Below are 7,858 nucleotides of genomic sequence, written 5' to 3' on the forward strand. Positions count from 1 at the left end.
CATGCATTCTTTTCCTTTGTTGTTGAAGAAAGTTTTACACTTTCAACTTCAAAATACCTCTTAGTGAAAAGTGCATTTAATATCAATAAAATATTTAAATATCACTGTTGAATAAGATTAGCAAATTGACACTCATAGGATTAATTTAGGAACTTTCCTAAATAAAATAGTGTGTTTTAAATTTAATTATAAAGAACTTTCATTTTGACGAAGCCGGTACATGACCATTTGAGTGATGATGGCAATTTTCTCGGCTCTTGGTATCAGCACTCATTTATCCATACAATAAATAGTTATTGCATATCTGCTTTGTGATAAGCACTGAACTAAGTACTTAAAAAAAGAGCTAATGTCATTTCAAAAGCAGTGATTGCTTTTTCTTTGGAGGAAACAAATATTAGATCTTACAGCATTTGATATATATATTTTTTGGTCTGGGCGGTACATCCTCAGACACTCTTTTAAACTGTAAGTTTAAAAACTCTTGTATGCATTTGCAAAGATAAACTCTCATCATTCACATTCCAATACCTGTACTTGGTAAATAACAAAGTAAATTAAATGAGGTTCTTAAGAGTCAGTATTCAATGTTGCTGAATCCTCAGCTAATTCAATGCCTTCTTAAATGACCAATACAAATTAAAAGTCATGAAAGGTTTTCTAATTAAGATGACATTCCCAGAGAGGCCCAGAGCATTCTGAGGACATCATTTTGTGTTGATCTGTCACTGAGTATTGTTTTGGCTGTGTCAAAGGAAGGCCTTGGAAGAGCCCACGTCAGAAATGAAGGGTGGAGAGAGCAGGATAAGGAAGATTCTGTCAACTGAGGACTTCCCTGGGGTCTTCAGGAAGCACTGGATGGCAGCAAGGGGTGTGGATCTTCGATTGCTGCTGCAGAACAGGGCAATTGGTGATGGTATTTATCCTGGGCATACTCCCTTGGCTTTCCTCACCAGACAACTACCCGTAAGTAGCCCTTTGGCTTTTAATTTACCACAAGAAAGATAAACCCTGCTAAAGGGCTGTCGAGCGCACAGACCTTGGGGTCTTTAATTCCAGCTGGAATGTTTACTGTGTGATCTTGGCCAACTTCCTTCGCCTTTCTGAGCTTCAATTTTTGCACCTGAAAAATGGAAATAGTGACAACTCACATTGTAGTTTTGTGTAAACTGCTTAACTTGATTAGTATGATCTGCCTTTCTCTCTCTCTTAGCTACTAAGGTTGACCTTATCGCTGCACAACCCCCTGCATGGTCATCCAAGGCCTAGAGACTTAAATATGCTTGAAGATCTAAAGTTAAGGATCATTAATGGTAGGGCACCAAGCCATATAACAGAATAGTAGAGATTTCTCTGTTCTTGCTTCTTTATGGCACTATCTCAAGTAGATATTTTTTTCAAAGTAATTTTATTATGAAATCCAAGCATCCAGAAAAGTTGCAAGTACTGTACAAAGAGCTTTTTTTTTTTTTTTTAACGGAATTATTTGAGGGCAAGTTGTTGCTGGGATTCCCATCACCCCCAAATACTTCAGTATTTATAGTTGTATAAATACTGAAGGGCCTTCTTCTGTGTTATCTCAGAATAACCATTAACACTGACGTAATACTACCATCCGATCCTCAGACCCCCTTTGAGTTTCACCAGTAATGTCCTTTATAGCCAAAAAATCCAACCTAGAACCCCACTTTGCATTTAGTTGTTATGTTTCTTTAATCTCCTTCATTCTAGAAGAGTTAAGACCCTGACTTTTTGTCACACATTTTGAAGCATGCTTATTTGTTTGTTTCTGTCTGATAATTCCTCATAATGGGCAGAGGTGATGCATTTTTGGCAGGCAATTACAGAAATAATGCTGAGGTCTCACTGCCTTCTGTGAGGTGGCCTGTGATGTCAGCTTGTCCCATTACAGGTGATGTTAAGTTGGGTCACTGGGTTAAGGTCATCCAGCTTCTTCACGGTCATGCTATTCTTGTTCTCTTTCTAAGTGGTATTTTGTGGAAAGTTATGTGGAAATTGTATGATTATCCAGTTTCTCCTCAAACTTGTACTCATTAACCTACCAGATTTAGCGCCTATTGATGTTTCTTGGCTGAATTTATTGTTACTATGTTGTTTGGCATTTTCACTTATACATTTATTATTAGCGTTATATTATAAGGAAAACTTCCTTTTCTCTCTACTTGTATTTGTTTTTGTGTTTATATCTGTATGAACTGATGGTTCCCTGTTTTATTAAAAGGTTTATAATCCTTTACCATCATTATTTACTTTGATATTCAAGTTATTCCAGATTTAGCTGACAAAAGCCTTTTCAAATCTCTTTTTCATGCCCTTTTGTCAAGTCTCCATCACTCTTGAGCATTTTCTTACACTCTGTAACTAAATGTTCCAGCTTCATCTTCTTTTTTCTGCCCTAGCCATAGAATCAACTATTTCTCCCAAAAGCCCTAGTTCTTTTTCTTTTTTTGAGATGGAGTCTCACTCTGTCATCCAGGCTGGAGTGCAGTGGTTCAATCTCAACTCACTGCAACCTCTGCCTCCCGGGTTCAAGTGATTCTCCTGTCTCAGCCTCCTGAGTAGCTGGGATTATGGGCACTTGCCATCATGCCGGGCTAATTTTTGTATTTTTGTAGAGACGGGGTTTCACCATGTTGGCCAGGCTGGTCTCGAACTCCTGACTGCAGGTGATCTGCCCGCCTTGGCCTCACAAAGTGCTGGGATTACAGGCGTGAGCCATTGCACCTGGCCTCTGGTTCTTTTTAGTGGAGAAAGGTATTTAGAAACCAAGATGGGTTGCTAGATGTGCTCATTGCTATTGGAATGTCATTTAAAAGACAGTTTCTGAATGGTAAAATTATAAGTGATTTTCAATTTATTTTATTTTTGGTTTCTGTTTTTTTTTTTTTTTTTTTTGTTTTTTTTACCAGTACCTTTAATCTGTCTTCTCTGATTTAAATTTAAAATCATCTTTTTGGCTGGGTGTGGTGGCTTACACCTGTAATCCTAGCACTTTGGAAGGCTGAGGAGAGCAGATCACTTGAGGTCAGGAGTTTGAGACCAGCCTGGCCAACATGGTGAAAGCCCATCTCTTCTAAAAATACAAAAATTAACCAGACATGGTGGTGCACACCTGTAGTCCCAGCTACTCTGGAGGCTGAGCCAGGAGAATCGCTTGAACCCAGTGGGTGGAGGTTGCAGTGAGCCAAGATCGTGCCCCTGTACTCCAGCCTGGGTGACAAAGTGAGACTCCATTTCAATAAATAAATAAATAAAATCATCTTTTTATCTTGCTTTTGTTCCTGCAGCTAAATTAGAAATTTGAAGTGTTTTCCTTAAAAAATGCAATGGCATTCTTTTTTTCTTTTTCTTTTTTTCTTTTTTTTTGAGAGCCTGGTAGAAGCTTGAGGTTTTTTTTTTTCTTTAATTATACTTGAAGTTCTATGGTACATGTGCACAACATGCAGGTTTGTTACATATGTATACATGTGCCATGTTAGTGTGCTGCACCCGTTAACTCGTCATTTGCCTTAGGTATATCTCCTCATGCTATCCCTCCCCCCTCCCCCCACCCCATGACAGGCCCCAGTGTGTGATGTTCCCCACCCTGTGTCCAAGTATTCTCATTTTTCAATTCCCACCTATGAGTGAGAACATGTGGTGTTTTCTGTCCTTGTGATAGTTTGCTGAGAATGATGGTTTCTAGTCTCATCCATGTTCCTACAAAGGACATGAACTCATCCTTTTTTATGGTTGCATAGCATTCCATGGTTTTCTGTCCTTGAGATAGTTTGCTGAGAATGATGGTTTCCAGCTTCATCCATGTCCCTACAAAGGATATGAACTCATCCTTTTTTATGGCTGCATAGTATTCCATGGTGTATATGTGCCACATTTGCTTAATCTAGTCTATCATTGATGGACATTTGGGTTGGTTCCACATCTTTGCTATTCTGAATAGTGCTGCAATAAACAAACATGGGCATATGTCTTTATAGCAGCATGATTTATAATCCTCTGGGTATATGCCCAGTAATGGGATGGCTGGGTCAAATGGTATTTCCAGTTCTAGATCCTTGAGGAATCGCCACACTGTCTTCCACAATGGTTGAACTAGTTTACAGTCCAACCAACAGTGTGAAAGTGTTCGTATTTATCCACATCCCCTCCAGCACCTGTTGTTTCCTGACTTTTTAATGATCACCATTCTAACTGGTGTGAGATGGTATCTCATTGTGGTTTTGATTTGCATTTCTCTGATGGCCAGTGATGATGAGCATTTTTTCATGTGTCTGTTGGCTGCATAAATGTCTTCTTTTGAGAAGTGTCTGTTCATATCCTTCGCCCACTTTCTGATGGGGTTGTTTGATTTTTTCTTGTAAATTTTTTTTAAGTTCTTTGTAGATTCTGGATATTAGCCCTTTATCAGATGGGTAGATTGTAAAAATTTTCTCCCATTCTGTAGGTTGCCTGTTCACTCTGATGGTAATTTCTTTTTCTGTGCAGAAGCTCTTTAGTTTAATTAGATCCCATTTGTCAATTTTGGCTTTTTTTGCTGTTGCTTTTGGTGTTTTAGTCATGAAGTCCTTGCCCATTCCTATGGCCTGAATGGTATTGCCTAGGTTTCCTTCTAGGGTTTTTATGGTTTTAGGTCTAACATTTAAGTCTTTAATCCATCTTGAATTAATTTTGGTATAAGGTGTAAGGAAGGGATCCAGTTTCAGCTTTCTACATATGGCTAGCCAGTTTTCCCAGCACCATTTATTAAATAGGGAATCCTTTCCCCATTTCTTGTTTTTGTCAGGTTTGTCAAAGATCAGATGGTTGTAGATGTGTGGTATTATTTCCGGGGGCTCTAGTCTGTTCCATTGGTCTATATCTCTGTTTTGGTACCAGTACCATGCTGTTTTGGTTACTGTAGGCTCGTAGTATAGTTTGAAGTCAGGTAATGTGATGCCTCCAGTTTTGTTCTTTTGGCTTAGGATTGTCTGGACAATGCGGGCTCTTTTTTGGTTCCATATGAACTTTAAAGTAGTGTTTTCCAATTCTGTGAAGAAAGTCATTGGTAGCTTGATGGGGATGGCATTGAATCTATAAATTACCTTGGGCAGTATGGCCCTTTTCACGATATTGATTCTTCCTATCCATGAGCATGGAATGTTCTTCCATTTGTTTGTGTCTTCTTTTATTTCATTGAGCAGTGGTTTGTAGTTCTCCTTGAAGAGGTCCTTCGCATCCCTTGTAAGTTGGATTCCTAGGTATTATATTCTCTTTGAAGCAATTGTGAATGGGAGTTTACTCATGATTTGGCTCTGTGTTTTTCTGTTATTGGTGTATAGGAATGCTTGTGATTTTTGCACATTGATTTTGTATCCTGAGACTTTGCTGAAGTTGCTTATTAGCTTAATGAGATTTTGGGCTGAGACAATGGGGTTTTCTAAATACACAATCATGCCATCTGCAAACAGGGACTATTTGACTTCCTGTATTCCTAATTGAATACCCTTTATTTCTTCTCTTGCGTGATTGCCCTGGCCAGAACTTCCAACACTATGTTGAATAGGAGTGGTGAGAGAGGGCATCCCTGCCTTGTGAATGGCATTTTTTCTTATAAATTATATCTCTGATTTTCTTTTCAATGAAATCCATGTGTTCAATATGCTTGTTCACAGTTTGCCTCCTGCCAAATGATCGCTTAATCCAAATATCTGGGCATCATACTGAGCTGAGTCTTCTGCAGAAAGTATGGTCCACTACCTGAGACCCCTGTCAAAGGGAAGCTCACACATCCTGAGGTCACTGTCTGGTGTGAGGGGAGGACAGCTGATAACTACGTGGTTATGCAGTGTTCCCAGGCATCACTGGTCCCCAGCCATGGCCTCTGCCTACCACTGCCACAAATACAGAAGGAATGCCATCCCCTTCAGACTCAGCTTTAATCCTCAGAGTTTCATCTAGTCCTTTATGGGCAGATGTTACCCAAACCCAAAATTTCCACAGGCCCTCTTGATTTTTTCACAGTGATCTAGATCAGACATTGAGCCTATGCATATTACACCCCTGCACTGACTTTCTGATTTCCAAAGCAATTCTACAATCTCTGCAACCCACTCAAAGTTTTTCTTTACCATCTGGAGCCCTTCCAGAGTTGCTTCTTTGAGGTCACAATAAGACTGTTTGTCTTTCTGTTTGCTTTGATCTCTTGATGGCCAGAGTCTCTGGGTATCATTATCAGTAACATCATCAGCAACAACAACTTCTCTGGTGGTTACATCAACACCAAATTCAATCTTTGTGTCAACTTGTACACAGTTCTGTGGCAACCAGGATTTCTCCAGTATTTTAAAAATAACCTGTGCAGCATGACTCACGCTAGCTACTTCACTTTGGCCTTTACCAAGTCCAGCACAGCAAAATTTCACAGCAATTCACTGTTTCTCATTACTGGCAGCACCCTTGAAAACATCTCCACATTAGGTGAGTAAAACTCACATCTGTCGATGACACCAGGATTTCTTTTAAGAAAACAACTAGTTGCTATTCTGCAAACCCCTTTAACTGGAATAATTTCACACTGGGGCACAATGAAAGCCATATCCCCACGTTTTTTGGTGAAAGCAGCTTTGATACTTGCTTCCTGTAATGACTGAAAAATATTATACAACTGATGATTTTATTTGTGATTGCAGCTTTTCCTTCCAGGCGATTCTAGCTGCATTTCCTGCTATAATATGGTCCTTGGACTACAAGAGGGCTTTCCGTGAACTACCTAACAATTCATAGACTTTTTTTTTCTCATGCATTTTTTTTTTTTTTAACCAGTGTTCAGTACCTTAGCTGCTGCCATTAGCCTGAGTGGGTTGGGGGTGGTAACCTATTTTATTTTTTATATTTTTTTACATTTCCTAAAATTTCTGTCCTGAACATCTATCACTTTCATGGTGGTATATTTTATACCATAAAACAAACCCATATCAAACCCTAACTCCTCGTCCCCAAATGAAAGCATCATCTTATATTGTTTCATTTAGCTCAGAGGAAATTGACATAGATTTGCTGTCCTTTCCCTCATTCCCAGTAACCAGCACATCAGAGAGCCTTACTGAGTTTGCCTTCAACTAACTACAATAAATCCTCCACCCTTTAACGTCTCTCCTTTTTCTGGTTTCCAACCTTGTCCAACCCTCTCTCACATGGACCCCAGGGACCTTGTTGCACTCTTTTAAGAAAGGTTTTTTTTTTTTAAATGTTGTAATACTTTATACATGTAATGTAATACATAAACAAATTCAAATTAGGCATCATAATTGTAAACCTAATATTTGTAAACTCACAACTCATCTTAAGTGACAGGATGTTACCAGTACACTTGGAGCTATTAGGTTGAACCATGTGAAATGCCATTTTTGAAGATTAAAAAATTTTTGAATAGAGGCAATTTCATATGATTTCATCTCATACTTGTGTGTTTTCCCCAATCCTGTTATCCTGCCTTTTCCCCAGCAATAGCTCTCTTCCAACCTGAAATTAACTTATCATTTTCCTGATACTTAAATATTTTTAACACATATTTATATGTTGTATATCACTAAAAAATGTTATTTAACTTTGTTTTTGAGGTTCATATATACTGTCTTGCTTTTTAAAAATTCAACATTAGTTTTATGGCTCATCCATGTTGCTGGGCATAGATATTTGGTTCATTCTTACTGCTCTGCAGTGTTGTCCATGCTCCATCCCAGGAAGAGAGAACAACTTATTGGTTTCTGATATGAATAATCTTGCTGTGAATGTATTTGTACATTTCTCCAGAGGCCTATGTACAAAAGTTTCTTAGGTAGTGGTTTTGAAACATTTT

The 7,858-nt window shown here is 38.6% G+C and overlaps 1 pseudogene; it reads right to left on the bottom strand.

The window, feature by feature from the left end:
- Positions 1 to 5,615: 5,615 nt before the first annotated feature.
- On the bottom strand, positions 5,616 to 7,332 carry LOC100987721 (bifunctional phosphoribosylaminoimidazole carboxylase/phosphoribosylaminoimidazole succinocarboxamide synthetase-like; annotated as a pseudogene).
- Between the last annotated feature and the right edge of the window lie 526 nt (positions 7,333 to 7,858).

Source organism: Pan paniscus, chromosome 11, assembly GCF_029289425.2.
Source record: "Pan paniscus chromosome 11, NHGRI_mPanPan1-v2.0_pri, whole genome shotgun sequence".
NCBI classification, from domain to species: domain Eukaryota; kingdom Metazoa; phylum Chordata; class Mammalia; order Primates; family Hominidae; genus Pan; species Pan paniscus.